Consider the following 16,580-nt stretch of genomic DNA (forward strand, 5'->3'; position numbering starts at 1 on the left):
TACTCACACAGCTACCTCATTGCGCCTCTTTTTTTCTTTGCGTCATGTGCTGTTTGGGGAGTATTTTTTGGAAGGGCCATCCTGCCTGACACTGCAGTGCCACTCCTAGATGGGCCAGGTGTTTGTGTCGGCCACTAGGGTCGCTTAGCTTACTCACACAGCTACCTCATTGCGCCTCTTTTTTTCTTTGCGTCATGTGCTGTTTGGGGAGTATTTTTTGGAAGGGACATCCTGCCTGCCACTGCAGTGCCACTCCTAGATGGGCCAGGTGTTCGTGTCGGCCACTTGGGTCGCTTAGCTTAGCCATACAGCGACCTCGGTGCAAATTTTAGGACTAAAAATAATATTGTGAGGTGTGAGGTGTTCAGAATAGACTGAAAATGAGTGGAAATTATGGTTATTGAGGTTAATAATACTATGGGATCAAAATGACCCCCAAATTCTTTGATTTAAGCTGTTTTTTAGGGTTTTTTGAAAAAAACACCCGAATCCAAAACACACTTGAATCCGACAAAAAAAATTCGGTGAGGTTTTGCCAAAACGCGTTCGAACCCAAAACGCGGCCACGGAACCGAACCCAAAACCAAAACACAAAACACGAAAAATTTCAAGTGCACATCCCTAATTTTTTTTGAAGGGCCACCCTGCGTGACACTGCAGTGCCACTCCTAGATGGGCCAGGTGTTTGTGTCGGCCACTAGGGTCGCTTAGCTTAGTCACACAGCTACCTCATTGCGCCTCTTTTTTTCTTTGCGTCATGTGCTGTTTGGGGAGTATTTTTTTGAAGGGCCATCCTGCGTGACACTGCAGTGCCACTCCAAGATGGGCCAGGTGTTTGTGTCGGCCACTAGGGTCGCTTAGCTTACTCACACAGCTACCTCATTGCGCTTTTTTCTTTGCGTCATTTGCTGTTTGGGGAGTATTTTTTTGAAGGGTCATCCTGCGTGACACTGCAGTGCCACTCCTAGATGGGCCAGGTGTTTGTGTCGGCCACTAGGGTCGCTTAGCTTAGTCACACAGCTACCTCATTGCGCCTCTTTTTTTCTTTGCGTCATGTGCTGTTTGGGGAGTATTTTTTTGAAGGGCCATCCTGCGTGACACTGCAGTGCCACTCCTAGATGGGCCGGGTGTTTGTGTCGGCCACTAGGGTCGCTTAGCTTAGTCACACAGCTACCTCATTGCGCCTCTTTTTTTCTTTGCGTCATGTGCTGTTTGGGGAGTATTTTTTTGTAGGGCCATCCTGCGTGACACTGCAGTGCCACTCCAAGATGGGCCAGGTGTTTGTGTCGGCCACTAGGGTCGCTTAGCTTACTCACACAGCTACCTCATTGCGCCTTTTTCTTTGCGTCATGTGCTGTTTGGGGAGTATTTTTTTGAAGGGTCATCCTGCGTGACACTGCAGTGCCACTCCTAGATGGGCCAGGTGTTTGTGTCGGCCACTAGGGTCGCTTAGCTTAGTCACACAGCTACCTCATTGCGCCTCTTTTTTTCTTTGCGTCATGTGCTGTTTGGGGAGTATTTTTTTGAAGGGCCATCCTGTCTGACACTGCAGTGCCACTCCTAGATGGGCCAGGTGTTTGTGTCGGCCACTAGGGTTGCTTAGCTTAGCCATCCAGCGACCTCGGTGCAAATTTTAGGACTAAAAATAATATTGTGAGGTGTGAGGTGTTCAGAATAGACTGAAAATGAGTGGAAATTATGGTTATTGAGGTTAATAATACTATGGGATCAAAATGACCCCCAAATTCTTTGATTTAAGCTGTTTTTTAGGGTTTTTTGAAAAAAAACACCCGAATTCAAAACACACCCGAATCCGACAAAAAAAAATTCGGTGAGGTTTTGCCAAAACGCGTCTGTACCCAAAACACGGCCACGGAACCGAACCCAAAACCAAAACACAAAACCCGAAAAATTTCAGGTGCACATCACTAATATATATATATATAGATATATATATATATATATATATATATATATATATTCTAGCTGAAAACTAGGGGTGTTCGCCGGGTCATTTTTTGTGTTTTGTGTTTAGGTTTTGGATCTGTATCTACTTCGTGCTTTGGATCTGTGTTGGTTTTGCCTAAACCGCCCTTGCGGGGTTTGGTTTTGGATCTGTATTTAAAAAAACATACAAAATCATAAAAACAGCTAAAAGCAAATAATTTGGGTGTGTCTTTGTTCCTGCAATATTATCAGCCTCAATAACATTCATTTTCACTCATTTCCAGTCAATTTTGACTACCTCACAGCTCACAATATTGTTTTCATCCAGTTTAGGCCAAAAGGTTGCACCGAGGTAGCTGGATGGCTAAGCTAAACGACAGAAGTGGATGGCACAAACACTTGGCACATCTAGGCGTGGCACTGCCGTGGCAGAAAGGATATCAATTTTATAAACTATGCCAAAAAAATGCTCCAAAGAGCACATAGTGCAAAGAAAAGAAGTGCAAGATGGAATTGTCCTTGGGCCCCCCACGCACCCTTATGTTGTATATTAAACAGGACATGCAAAGTTTGACAAACCAATCATTTCAGCGACAGGGACTGTCACTTGTGGCTAAAATTTTTTTTTTTTGGACCTCCACAAAACAAGCTGGCAGGGGGCAATGCACAAACTGGTTTTAGTACTTTAAATAGGAATGATGTCGTCATCAGCATCCGATCCCTCACCCCCATCAGTGTGTACATCCTCTTCTTCACAGACTATTAATTTGTCCCTGCTGGAATCCACCATCACAGGTCCCTCTGTACTTTTTTGGAGGTAATTGCTGGTAAAGGTCTTCCTCATGGAATTTGTAATTAATTTTAACATTATTTATTATTTATTTATTACCAGTTCATTATATAGCGCACACATATTCCGCAGTCCCTGCCCAATGGAGCTTATAATCTATATTCCCTTGAACATATACACGCACACACATTCACACTAGGGTTAATTTTTTTGGGATCCAATTAACCTACCAGTATATTTTTGGATTGTGGGAGGAAACCGGAAATGAACCGGAGATGAAAACTTCATCTTTTCCACATTTTGGGAACGTAACCTCCTATGCCGATCGCTGACAAGGTTGCTGTGTCACGTTCCGCTTGAGCTGACAATTTTCTCACTAACAGCTCTTGCATCTCTGCAGATTTGTGGCCCTCATTCCGAGTTGATCGCTAGCTGCTGTTGTTCGCTGCGTAGCGTTCATTTAAAAAAATGGCAAATCTGCGCATGCGCGGCGTACGGGTACAAAGAGCATCGTGGTTTTGCACAGGTTCTAGCGACGCTTTCAGTCGCACTAGCGGACGCAAGGAGATTAACAAGAAGTGGGAGTTTCTGGGTGTCAACTGACCGTTTTCTGGGAGTGTTTGGAAAAACACAGGCATGGCCAGGCGTTTGCTGTGTGGGTATCTGACGTCATTACCGTGTCATTCGTCGCAGCAATCATCGCACAGAATAAGTAACTACAGGGCTGGTCTTGTTTTGCACAAAATGTGTTTGCAGCCACTCTGCTGCACAGGCGTTCACACTCCTGCAAAGCGAAAATACACTCCCCCATGGGTGGCGACTATGCGTTTGCATGGCTGCTAAAAGTAGCTAGCGAGCGATCAACTCAGAATGAGGGCCTTGCGCCCGTTGGAAAGAAAGATACAACATACGACTTAAACCTAGGATCAAGTAAGGTCGCCACAATATAGTGATCTGATTTCAAGAGATTGGCGACCCTTGAATCCTGGCAAAATGAATGAAGGACTTCATCTACAAGTCCGACATACTTTGCGTAATTGCTTCGTTTTAGCTCCTCCTTCACTTTTTCCAGCTGCTTTTACATAAGCCTGATAAGGGGAATGACCTTACTCAAGCTGGCAGTGTCTGAACTAACTTCACATGTGGCAACTTTGAGGTATTGAGAACCTTGCACAACACGGAAATGTATTCTCCACTGCGGCTGACTCAGGTGCATTACCGCTCCTTTCCCTATGTCTGTTAGGGTCTCCTGCTCTGTGCTGCCACGTCATCATGGCAACCGGGAGACAAGTGCTAGCGGAGTAACCTGAGCGTAGCTGATACTCCGGTTCGGGTCTTTTGCTGTGCAGTGGTTACAGGCTCTGTGCACGGCAGGGGATCCGGTGCTGGTTTTTGTGCTCACAGTCTGTGAGGTCTGAGTGGGGCGTGGACAGCACCTGCTATATAAACCCTCTTCTCAGGTTAGGCAGATGCTGCTGAATCTTTGTTGGTTAGTCAGTTCCTGAAAGCTAGCTAGTACTGTGTAAACTTTGTATTTGTTTGTTGCTTACTGCAAATAGGCCTTGGGATTTGGTATTACACTCTGCCAATCCAGACCTAGCAGTAAGACTGGAGTCAGTCATTTAACCTGCTGGGGTTCTTTTGCTACTCTGTGAACCTAGCAAGTTTGCGGCTGTATTCTCAGGCTTGCCTGCCAAAATCCTTTCTCACTGTGCAAGGTGTTCAGGTGTCAGTTTAGTGGCAGTAAGCTGAACCAGTGCACTGCAAGTGAGGACTAGGATTGTGGAGACTCTCCTTGTGTCTATTATTCCATCTCTGACCAAGGAGTTTACTGCCACACCCGTTGGTAACCCTTTAGGGTTTTGCTGTTGCCCTTAGCAACAGCATTTCGGGTTCTCTACGTATTAAATCACTACATCTCGCTTCTTTCCATCTGAGCATTCCTAATACTAGGGAGACACCCAGTTTCTTAGCCTTTGGGCTTCTCTGTTCACTTTGTGTTTATTTTGTTACCCTATCGCCTTCTGTGTATGTAATGTCATATTCCCCAGTCTGTCTGTGAGTTCATTTGTTTTGCATCCCTCACCGTTCAGACACCAGTACATTCCTGCTGGCACTGGTGTGCATAACATATTCAGCAGCCTAATACTCCTGTTGAAATTTTGTGGGAATATGGAGCATATCCCTCAAAATACTTTGCAACAGGTGGTCGATCAGGTGCAGGTCCTGACTCGACAATTAAATGATTTGTCCATTAAAATGCACACCTCACAGGCCGCTGGCGGAGCTCCCGTAGCAGCAGTACCTTCAGGGGTTAAGGAGCCGAAAGTAAATCTCCCGGATCGTTTTTCTGGAGATCGCTCGCAGTTCTTTTGTTTCAAGGAGAGCTGCAAGCTATATTTCCAGCTTAGGCCTCAGTCTTCTGGGTCGGAGATTCAGCGGGTGGGCATAGTGATTTCCTTGCTACAAGGAGACCCACAGGTCTGGGCATATGGGTTGCAGCCTGACTGTCCATCGCTTAAAAGTGTTGATGCTTTTTTTACGGCACTGGGCATGTTGTATGATGACCCTGACAAGACGGCCTCAGCCGAGGCTCAGATTTCGATCCTTAAGCAAGGGCGAAGGCCAGTTGAGGTTTATTGTATGGAGTTTCGGAGGTTGGCCCATGATACCCAGTGGAATGACCCAGCCCTGAGACACCAGTACCGAAGAGATCTTTCTAACCAGTTAAAAGACCAACTGGTACAATATCCCTTGCCTGATAGCTTGGATCAGCTCATGCAGTTATCCATTCGGGTGGATAGACGGCTGAGAGAGCGCAGGCTTGAAAGGGAGACCGAGGTTTCCTTCTTTCCCAAGGGAACCTCAGACTCTGAGGAATTTTCCGAGGAGCCTATGCAGATTGGGGCTACCCGCCTCTCCTCGCGTGAGAAGACGCGGAGGAGACAGCAGGGGTTATGTTTGTACTGTGGGAATAAAGGTCATGTGGTAGTATCATGCCCAGAAAAGCCGGAAAACTTCAGGGCCTGAGGGTGATGGGAAATATCCTGTCAGGTCAGAAGTCGGAATTTCCCAAGAAGACTTTTATCATTCCGGTGACCTTGAAGATCCTCGGTCAAACTGTCAAGACTGAGGCCTTTGTGGACAGTGGGGCCGACGGGGTTTTTATGGACCGCTAATTCGCCCTGAAACACTCTGTTCCCTTAGTACCCTTGGCATCGGAAATTGAGATTTGTGGGTTATACGGGGAACCATTATCCCAGGGTAAAATTACCTCTTGCACTAGCCAGATTTCTTTGTTTATTGGAGCCACACACTCTGAAAAATTGTCCTTTTATGTGACTGTCTGTACTTTTGCCCCATTGGTGTTGGGGTTACCCTGGTTAAGGGCCCACAATCCTCAATTTGACTGGGTCTCTGGGGAGATTCTTAGTTGGGGTACTGATTGTTTCAGGAGTTGCTTGAGCCTTCCAGTCAGGCTCTCGCAGCTAAGTTTGCAAGGATTGCCAGGGTGTTATGCAGATTTTGCGGACGTGTTCTCCAAAAAAGTTGCAGAGGTACTACCTCCCCATCGCCCCTATGACTGTGCCATTGATTTGTTGCCAAATGCTAAGCTTCCCAAGAGCAGGTTGTACTCCCTGTCACGTCCTGAGACTCAGGCTATGGCAGAGTACATTCAGGAGAACTTGGCTAAGGGATTTATCAGACCATCACAGTCTCCAGTTGGGTTGGGGTTCTTCTTCGTGGGTAAAAAGGACGGTTCATTGCGACCCTGCATCGACTTCAGGGAACTGAACCGTATCACGATTAAAAACTCATACCCACTGCCTCTCATTTCGGTCTTGTTTGACCAGCTTCGTACTGCCACCATTTTTTCTAAGATTGACCTACGCGGTGCGTACAATCTAATCCGAATAAGAGAGGGGGATGAATGGAAGACTGCCTTTAATACCCACTCAGGGCATTATGAATATTTGGTGATGCCTTTTGGGCTCTGTAATGCCCCGGCAGTCTTCCAGGACTTCATGAACGATGTGCTCAGGGAATATTTGGATAGATTCTTAGTTGTATACTTAGATGACATCCTAATCTTCTCCCATTCCCTGGAGGAACATCGGAAGCATGTACGCTTAGTCCTCCAGAAACTCAGAGACCACCGGCTTGGGGCGAAGCTGGAGAAGTGCGAATTTGAAGTTCAGCAAATCGCATTTCTAGGATATATTATCTCCCCAGAAGGTTTCCAAATGGAGGGTTCCAAGGTACAGGCAGTCCTGGATTGGGTGCAGCCCACTAGTTTGAAGGCGCTTCAGCATTTTCTGGGCTTTGCAAATTTTTATAGACGATTTATCGCTGCATTTGCGTCTATAGTGGCGCCTTTGGTGGCACTCACTAAGAAAGGGGCGGATGTTGCTCACTGGTCTTGTGAGGCCAAAGCGGCTTTTGCCCGTCTCAAAAGGGCATTTGTCTCGGCCAAGGTGCTGCGACACCCAGATCCAGAGCGTCCTTTTGTGGTGGAGGTGGATGCCTCTGAGATGGGTATTGGGGCAGTGCTCTCTCAGATGGGGGTGTCTGATAATCGCCTTCATCCCTGTGCTTACTTTTCCCGTAAATTTTCGCCTGCCGAGATGAATTATGACGTGGGTAACCGGGAATTGTTGGCTATTAAGGATGCACTCGAGGAGTGGAGACACTGGCTTGAGGGGGCTAAGTTTGTGGTCTCAATTCTCACCGACCATAAGAATTTGGCATATTTAGAGTCAGTGAAGTGCCTCAATGCCAGGCAGGCACGATGGGCTTTGTTTTTCGCTCGCTTAAATTTTTTGATAACATATCGCCCTGGGTCAAAAAACATCAAGGCTGATGCGCTCTCGCGGAGTTTTGCTCCAATCCAGGAGACCACAGAGGAGCCATTGCCCATTGTGTCCCCATCATGTATTAAAGTGGGCATTACCCAGGACCTCTTGTCATTAGTCCTTAGAGCACAGGAGCAGGCTCCTCCAGACCTTCCGGTAGGTCTTTTGTTTGTGCCTCCTAGGTTAAGACAGCGAGTGTTCCTGGAATTCCATGCCAAGAAGTCGGCAGGTCACCCGGGTATTGCCAGAACTCGGGAGTTGCTATCTAGGGCGGTGTGGTGGCCCTCGGTGGCTAGGGATGGGGATCAGTGGGTTCGGGCATGTGACATCTGTGCCCGAAATAAGACTCCTAGAGGGGTTCCTGTTGGCCCATTACATCCACTCTCTATTCCATCTAAGCCATGGACCCACATTTCCATGGATTTTGTGGTGGACTTGCCCAAATCCTTGGGGATGACAGCCATCTGGGTTGTCGTTGACAGGTTTTCGAAGATGGCGCACTTCGTTCCATTGGTTGGGCTGCCATCGGCCAGACGCCTGTCTGAATTATTTATGCTGCATGTTGTGCGCCTCCACGGGTTGCCACTTGATGTGGTCTCTGACCGCGGATCCCAGTTTGTGGCCAAATTCTGGAGGGCATTTTGTTCCGATATCCAGATTTCTGTCAGCTTGTCGTCAGGCTACCATCCGCAGTCTAATGGGCAGACTGAAAGGGTGAACCAGTCCTTGGAGCAGTTCCTCAGGTGTTATGTCTCCAAGTGTCAGACTGACTGGGTGGCTCATCTGTCCATGGCGGAGTTTGCTTATAACAACGCGGCTCACTCTGCTACAGGGATCTCTCCCTTCCTTTGTGTGTATGGGCATCATCCTAAGGCCAATTCTTTTGACCCCCTGGACTCCACGCCTGGTGGTTCCTCTGTGGTTTCGGTCCTTAGAGGTATTTGGAGGAAAGTGAAGAAAGCCCTTGTGTCTGTGTCATTAGTGACCAAAAGGGTTTTTGATAAGCGGAAAAGACCCTGCAGCTTCAAATTAGGAGACTTCGTCTGGTTGTCTACCAAGAATTTGAAGTTGAGACAGCCATCTCATAAGTTAGGCCCCCGGTTCATCGGTCCTTATAAGATCACTAGGGTTATCAATCCGGTGGCATTTCAGTTAGATCTACCCCGTTCTTTGGGTATCAATAAAACATTTCATTGTTCCCTTTTAAAACGGGCGATTAGTAATCCTTCTTCCAGTGGAAGACCTTCCCCTCTTCTGATACTTGGCCAGAGGGAGTTTGTTGTTGAAAGGATTCTTGACTCCAAGGGGTATATTTACTAACATTCGTAATTCTCCCGATTTGGTGGGAGAATAATCACGAATGACATCGAAAGTGTAAAACTGCAACTTTTTGAATTTATTACGACTAATTTACTAAGCTGCCGTATTCTGCATTTTCGGGTTTTCCGATGTCGATGTCATTCGTTTTTTTAGGCAGTGTTTTACGTGAGTGAATTGTAAAACACTGCCGACTTTAATACAATGAATCTCGGCCGGATCTGAGAGATCCGTGCTGGGCTTCATTGTGCACTTTGTTTTTAAAAAAAATAAAGTTTAAATGTTAAAAAAAAAATTGCGTGGGGTCCCCCCTCCTAAGGCAAACCAGCCTCGGGCTCTTTGAGCCGATCCTGGTTGCAGAAATATGGGGGAAAAAAATGGACAGGGGTTCCCCCATATTTAAGCAACCAGCATCGGGCTCTGCGCCTGGTCCTGGTTCCAAAAATACGGGGGACAAAAAGAGTAGGGGTCCCCCGTATTTTTAAAACCAGCATCGGGCTCCACTAGCTGGACAGATAATGCCACAGCCGGGGGTCACTTTTATATAGTGCCCTGCGGCCGTGGCATCAAATATCCAACAAGTCACCCCTGGCCGGGGTACCCTGGGGGAGTGGGGACCCATTCAATCAAGGGGTCCCCCCCCCAGCCACCCAAGGGCCAGGGGTGAAGCCCGAGGCTGTCCCCCCCATCCAATGGGCTGCGGATGGGGGGCTGATAGCCTTTGTTGAAAATGTAAAGATATTGTTTTTAGTAGCAGTACTACAAGTCCCAGCAAGCCTCCCCTGCATGCTGGTACTTGGAGAACCACAAGTACCAGCATGCGGCGGAAAAAACGGGCCCGCTGGTACCTGTAGTACTAATACTAAAAAAATACCTAAAAAAAGACAAGACACACACATCTTGAAAGTAAAGATTTATTACATACATCCACACAAACATACATACATACTTACCTTATGTTCGCACGCAGGTCGGTCCTCTTCTCCAGTAGAATCCATGGGGTACCTGTTGAATAAATTATACTCACCAGATCCAGGGTACCAGGCTCCTCGTAGAATCCATTTGTAATCCAGGTACTTGATTAAAATAAAAAAACGGAGACCCGAGCCACGCACTGAAAGGGGACCCATGTTTTCACATGGGTCCCCTTTCCCCGACTGCCAGAAACCCACTCTGACTTCTGTCTAAGTGGGTTTCTTCAGCCAATCAGGGAGCGCCACGTTGTGGCACCCTCCTGATCGGCTGTGTGCTCCTGTACTGACTGACAGGCGGCACACGGCAGTGTTACAATGTAGCGCCTATGCGCTACATTGTAACCAATGGTGGGAACTTTCTGCCCTGCGGTTGACCGAAAGTGACCTCACCGCTGAGCAGAAAGTTCCCACCATTGGTTACAATGGAGCGCATAGGCGCTACATTGTAACACTGCCGCGTGCTGCCTGTCAGTCAGTACAGGAGCACACAGCCGATCAGGATTGGCAGAAGAAACCCACTTAGACAGAAGTCAGAGTGGGTTTCTGGCAGTCGGGGAAAGGGGACCCATGTGCAAACATGGGTCCCCTTTCAGTGCGTGGCTCGGGTCTCCGTTTTTTTATTTTAATCAAGTACCTGGATTACAAATGGATTCTACGAGGAGCCTGGGACCCTGGATCTGGTGAGTATAATTTATTCAACAGGTACCCCTTGGATTCTACTGGAGAAGAGGACCGACCTGCGTGGGAACATAAGGTAAGTATGTATGTATGTTTGTGTGGATGTATGTAATAAATCTTTACTTTCAAGGTGTGTGTGTCTTGTCTTTTTTTGGGTATTTTTTTAGTAGTAGTACTACTACAGGTACCAGCGGGCCCGTTTTTCCGCCGCATGCTGGTACTTGTGGTTCTCCAAGTACCAGCATGCGGGGGAGGTTTGCTGGGCCTTGTAGTACTGCTACTAAAAACAATATCTTTTCATTTTCACAAAAGGCTATCAGCCCCCCATCCGCAGCCAATTGGATGGGGGGGGGGACAGCCTCGGGCTTCACCCCTGGCCCTTGGGTGGCTGGGGGGGGGGGACCCCTTGATTGAAGGGGTCCCCACTCCCCAAGGTACCCCGGCCAGGGGTGACTAGTTGGATTTTTGATGCCACGGCCGCAGGGCACTATATAAAAGTGACCCCCGGCTGTGGCATTATCTGTCCAGCTAGTGGAGCCCGATGCTGGTTTTAAAAATACGGGGGACCCCTACTCTTTTTGTCCCCGTTTTTTTGGAACCAGGACCAGGCGCAGAGCCCGATGCTGGTTGCTTAAATATGGGGGAACCCCTGTCAATTTTTTCCCCATATTTCTGCAACCAGGATCGGCTCAAAGAGCCCGAGGCTGGTTATGCTTAGGAGGGGGGACCCCACGCATTTTTTTTGGGGGAAAATAACCACTTTCCCACCCCTTCCCACTGATATACATGCACGGATCTCATGGATCCGTGCATGCCTATCCAATCACGGTAAAAAAAAGCAGGTCTGGTTTTTTTTAGCACTTTTTTACGAGTTGTAATTTTTCACGGCAGTGTTTTTTTTTTTTTTTGCTTTGCACTTCTTAGTAAATGACCGAGATTCATACTTAAACAGCCGCGTTTTGACCGATGGTGTATTCATTCGTAATTTTTTTCTTGGACTTCCAAAAAAATACGAATGGCCTCATCGCTGCCGTGATTTGAGTTTAGTAAATTACCGAGATGACACTTTGAAGAAAAAACGGCATCTCGGTCAAAATCGGGATCTTAGTAAATATACCCCCAAGATGGTTCGGGGTCGGCTGTCATTTTTGGTGCACTGGAAGGGGTATGGCCCGGAGGAGCGGTCGTGGGTGCGCAGTTGTGATCTTCATGCCCCCAGACTGTTACGCTCTTTCTTCTCGCAGTTCCCCGATAAACCCGGTGGTAGGGGCTCTCTGACCCCTCGTCAGAGGGGGGGGGTACTGTTAGGGTCTCCTGCTCTGTGCTGCCACGTCGTCATGGCAACCGGGAGACAAGTGCTAGCGGAGTAACCTGAGCGTAGCTGATACTCCGGTTCGGGTCTTTTGCTGTGCAGTGGTTTCAGGCTCTGTGCACGGCAGGGGATCCGGTGCTGGTTTTTGTGCTCACAGTCTGTGAGGTTTGAGTGGGGCGTGGACAGCACCTGCTATATAAACCCTCTTCTCAGGTTAGGCAGATGCTGCTGAATCTTTGTTGGTTAGTCAGTTCCTGAAAGCTAGCTAGTACTGTGTAAACTTTGTATTTGTTTGTTGCTTACTGCAAATAGGCCTTGGGATTTGGTATTACACTCTGCCAATCCAGACCTAGCAGTAAAACTGGAGTCAGTCGTTTAACCTGCTGGGGTTCTTTTGCTACTCTGTGAACCTAGCAAGTTTGCGGCTGTATTCTCAGACTTGCCTGCCAAAATCCTTTCTCACTGTGCAAGGTGTTCAGGTGTCAGTTTAGTGGCAGTAAGCTGAACCAGTGCACTGCAAGTGAGGACTAGGATTGTGGAGACTCTCCTTGTGTCTATTATTCCATCTCTGACCAAGGAGTTTACTGCCACACCCGTTGGTAACCCTTTAGGGTTTTGCTGTTGCCCTTAGCAACAGCATTTCGGGTTCTCTACGTATTAAATCACTACATCTCGCTTCTTTCCATCTGAGCATTCCTAATACTAGGGAGACACCCAGTTTCTTAGCCTTTGGGCTACTCTGTTCACTTTGTGTTTATTTTGTTACCCTATCACCTTCTGTGTATGTAATGTCATATTCCCCAGTCTGTCTGTGAGTTCATTTGTTTTGCATCCCTCACCGTTCAGACACCAGTACATTCCTGCTGGCACTGGTGTGCATAACAATGTCATAGGTGGATGTGTAGGCTTGAATGGCCTTTTGCTGCTCCTCCATCCGCTGAAGCACATAAAGGGTAGAATTCCACCTCATTACAACCTCTTGTTTCAGATGATGGCAGTGCAAATTCAACAGTGTTTGCTTGCACTCCAGTCTTTGACATGCAGTTGCTGAATGACAAAAATGTCCACAAATTTTTCAGGCCACCGACAGCATCTCCTGCATGCCCCTGACAGTTTTGAAAAAAATCTGCACTACCAAATTAACTGTGTGAGAAAAACATTGGACGTGTTGTAATTCGCCAGAGCTGTAATGCTCTCACAATGTTATTGCATTGTCAGATATCAAAAATCCAGAGGAGAGTCCAAGTGGGGTAAGTCATTGTGCAATGATTTCCCTCAGTTTTTCTAAGAGGTTCTCAGTGGTGTGCCTCTTACTGAAACCAGTGATACACAGTGTAGCCTGCCTCTGAATGAGTTTGCATTTGTGAGATGCTGCTGCTGCTGTTGGTGCTGTCACAGTCATGTAGTCTTTAATTTGCCCTGTTCTACTTGTCCACATATCTGTGGTTAAGTGGGCAGTGGGTACAACAGCATTTCTGAAGACACTAATAACACTTTTTAAATGTCCTTATACAGCCTGAGAATTGCTTGTCTAGTTAAGTGGAATCTAGACGGGATTTGGTACCGGAGACACAGTACGTCAATCAACTGTCTAAATCCCACTGTACTAATGGCGGATACTGGATGCACGTCTAATATCAGAATAGTTGTTATGGCCTCAGTAATCCACTTTCCAACTGGCTGACTGTTGTCATACTTCATCTTCCTTGCAAAGGATTGTTAAACAGTTAATTGTTTTGTTAAACTACAAGTAGTCTTCCTGGTCCCCTTCTGGAATGAAGATCGACTCCCAGCAGCAGCAACAGCAGCAGCAGTAAGTATAGCACTTAAGGATCCTCTGGAGGAATTGGATAAAAAAATTCTTAAGGGAGGTTTTGCCAAAATGCATCCGAATCCAAAACACGACCGCGGAACCGAATCCAAAACCAAAACACAAAACTTGAAAAATGCCCGCTGCACATCTCTACTTTGAATGGGGCGTGTCTACAACTTACACGCGTCCCATTCGTGCCCTGCGGTCCGCCTCGCCGGGTGCACTCAGTCGCAGATGGAGCCACGATTAGCGTGGCTCCATCTATACACAACATCAAATGCAACGAAGGTGGTGACTGCCCTGGATGCTTTTATAACCAAATAGAAATCTGTACCGAACTTAGCCTTCCAGCAAGCATCCAAAATTCATCCATGGCAGGTGGTTTTATGTCCCCAGTAATGTGACAAAGCCTTTACATTAATAGCCGTGATGGTGAGTGCACCCAAACAACAAACAACGAACCACTCCTGAGTCTGCTAAACTGCCCTTCTTTCCTACCACAGCAAGGTTTTACTTACAGAACCACAGCCTACCACCATACATTAACTTAATCCACAATAGCAATGCTAATAAGATGCATGCTTGCCAAAAAAAAAACAGCCGGATGTTAGTAGAGTTGCATGGGAACTGCTGGCTCACGTAAGCCAGGCATCTGACGGTGCATGGCGTATTGAGGCTAGATGTACGAGGACACATCTGTACAAACAACAGACATCGTAAACATTGTAAACCAAAACAACTTGCTGACACTAACAATTGTGACTTGAGAGACCCCCATGTCAATAATCTAAAACCCTTCTAGAAAATCTAGAACAAATATGTGTTTGCTCACTACTTTTGTACAAGAGAGGGTATGCTGCCTTATGGTACTGATCATTCTAAATCATTAAATCTGATATAAACTTAAGTGGGTGCATCTAGGCATAAAAACAGCCGCTATCTATTCGTGATAAATAGGTGAGAGAGATTTGAGTATGGGAATATATAATATTTTCTAGGGACAAGCAGGGTTGAAACTAGGGTATTTGGCACCCGGGCAAGTCAGTAATTTAGCGCCCTACCCCCCCCCCCCCCCCCCCAAAAAAAAAAAAAAAAAAAACAACAACAAACAAATAAATAAAATACAATAAAAATAAATTTTAAAAAATAATTATAAAAATTAAACTACACAACACGCCATTAAAAAAAAGGTAACTTGCTCAGGTGCTCAATTAATATATAGAGTACTCAAAGTTCTAACCAAGGAATAGGCAAAAAACATTTGACTGATTTACATGTACTGATTTACATGTACTGTTCTTCTGCCTGGCCTCCCCTCTCATATGACCCAGTTGCCTCAGCCCATAGTGGGAGATGAGATGTCTTCTCCTCTTTGCTCTGCAGACTGCAGCCGCCCGCCTGCTGTATAGTTCTGAGAGATGCTGGCAGGAAGCCGGGCAGGTGGAATTGCAGTAGATGCTGCCGGGCATTAGGCAGAGGGAGGCCCTGGTGGGCAGTCACACAGAGAGATGTGTGGGGAGAGTCATGCAGCAGTGGCGGGACTGTAACTTTATTAATGGGCCAGCTGGTCCGACTCTACGGGAGCTGTTCGCAGCAGGGGGGAAGGGGGGGTGGTGGCTGCAGGACCAGCTGGTTGAGGAAACTGGGCACAGTCCTCGGCGCACCCTCAAATCCAGAGCCCAGGGCACGTGACCCCTTAGCCCCTTCCCTAGTTGCGGCCATGAGGTCGGTATTGCAAGAAAAGATAGACTGTGCAGGCAAGTCAGTCCTTGCTAGATCGGTGTACTATCTAGTTCATATCACATGTCAATTAAATCTCACATAAGCCAAAATCGTAAGCACACATAGTCCATATCTCAAGAAAAGTTAGTCAAAATCGGTGGTGCTGGGCTCCGGGGAGTTCAGGGGAAATCGCAAAGTGAAAATCGGGCATAGCAAGGATCTCACCGTGTGTACACACCATTACTTTTATCAGTGCCCCCTATATAAAATCATCAAACAATGATTACTCTGACCTCTATGTCCCGGTTGCTGAGTGATTTCTCTCATTCAGCACAACTTTAAATATAGACCTGCAATGTGCAATGAGAGATAGACTGCTCAGCTAAGTACTCTGATTGCTTGATCACCTGCCAAATATAAGAAGGGCAAAGCTCACCAACAGCCTCTACATCAGGTGTCAAGGTGAATTAGGCATCTACAATATCATTCCCCACCCTAGGTTCATGACCTACCCCAAAAACATTGCAATAAAGCCAACACAAAACAAGTCATACAAGTGGGTTGGCTATGGTATGCCGAGGCCGGAATCCCTGCGGTCAGCATACCGATGCCGGGATCCCGTCCACCAGAATGCCGGTAGGGGGACGAGCACAACAAAGCCCCTTGTGACTTGCTGCACTCACCATGCTACGTGCTCGGTGGCTCCCTGCTCTCGCCACAGGTTCTATTTCCACTCTATGGGTGTCGTGGACACCCACAAGTAACCATTCTAGTATGTAGACTGCAGGTTAAGGACTTCTACTGATTAAAATCACCTAAGGGCAGGTGGGAGGGCTGCACAGTTTCCGGAAGAGTGCAAAAGATGTTATTTTCACAAAAGCATAACAGGAAAAATAAGAGGGTACACAATGACACCGAATGATGGGTTGGTTGGAAAGTCTAGAATACGCAATTAAATGCTTATAACTTACCTCCTTGACTCAGCAATCAAGTCTCTAACACTTTTTGAGCAATATAATGCCCATATATCTGACCTTCTACATAATGCACTATGTTTTTGAGATGCAATATGCACCACTAACACTACCATTATTATGCATTATTGCTCCCATTTCAAGATTTTTAGCAGCCCTACAATACAGTCACCAGGTTTGAGATAAGTAGCTTAGGTTTG

The sequence above is a fragment of the Pseudophryne corroboree genome, chromosome 1, assembly GCF_028390025.1.
Source record: "Pseudophryne corroboree isolate aPseCor3 chromosome 1, aPseCor3.hap2, whole genome shotgun sequence".
NCBI classification, from domain to species: Eukaryota; Metazoa; Chordata; class Amphibia; order Anura; family Myobatrachidae; genus Pseudophryne; species Pseudophryne corroboree.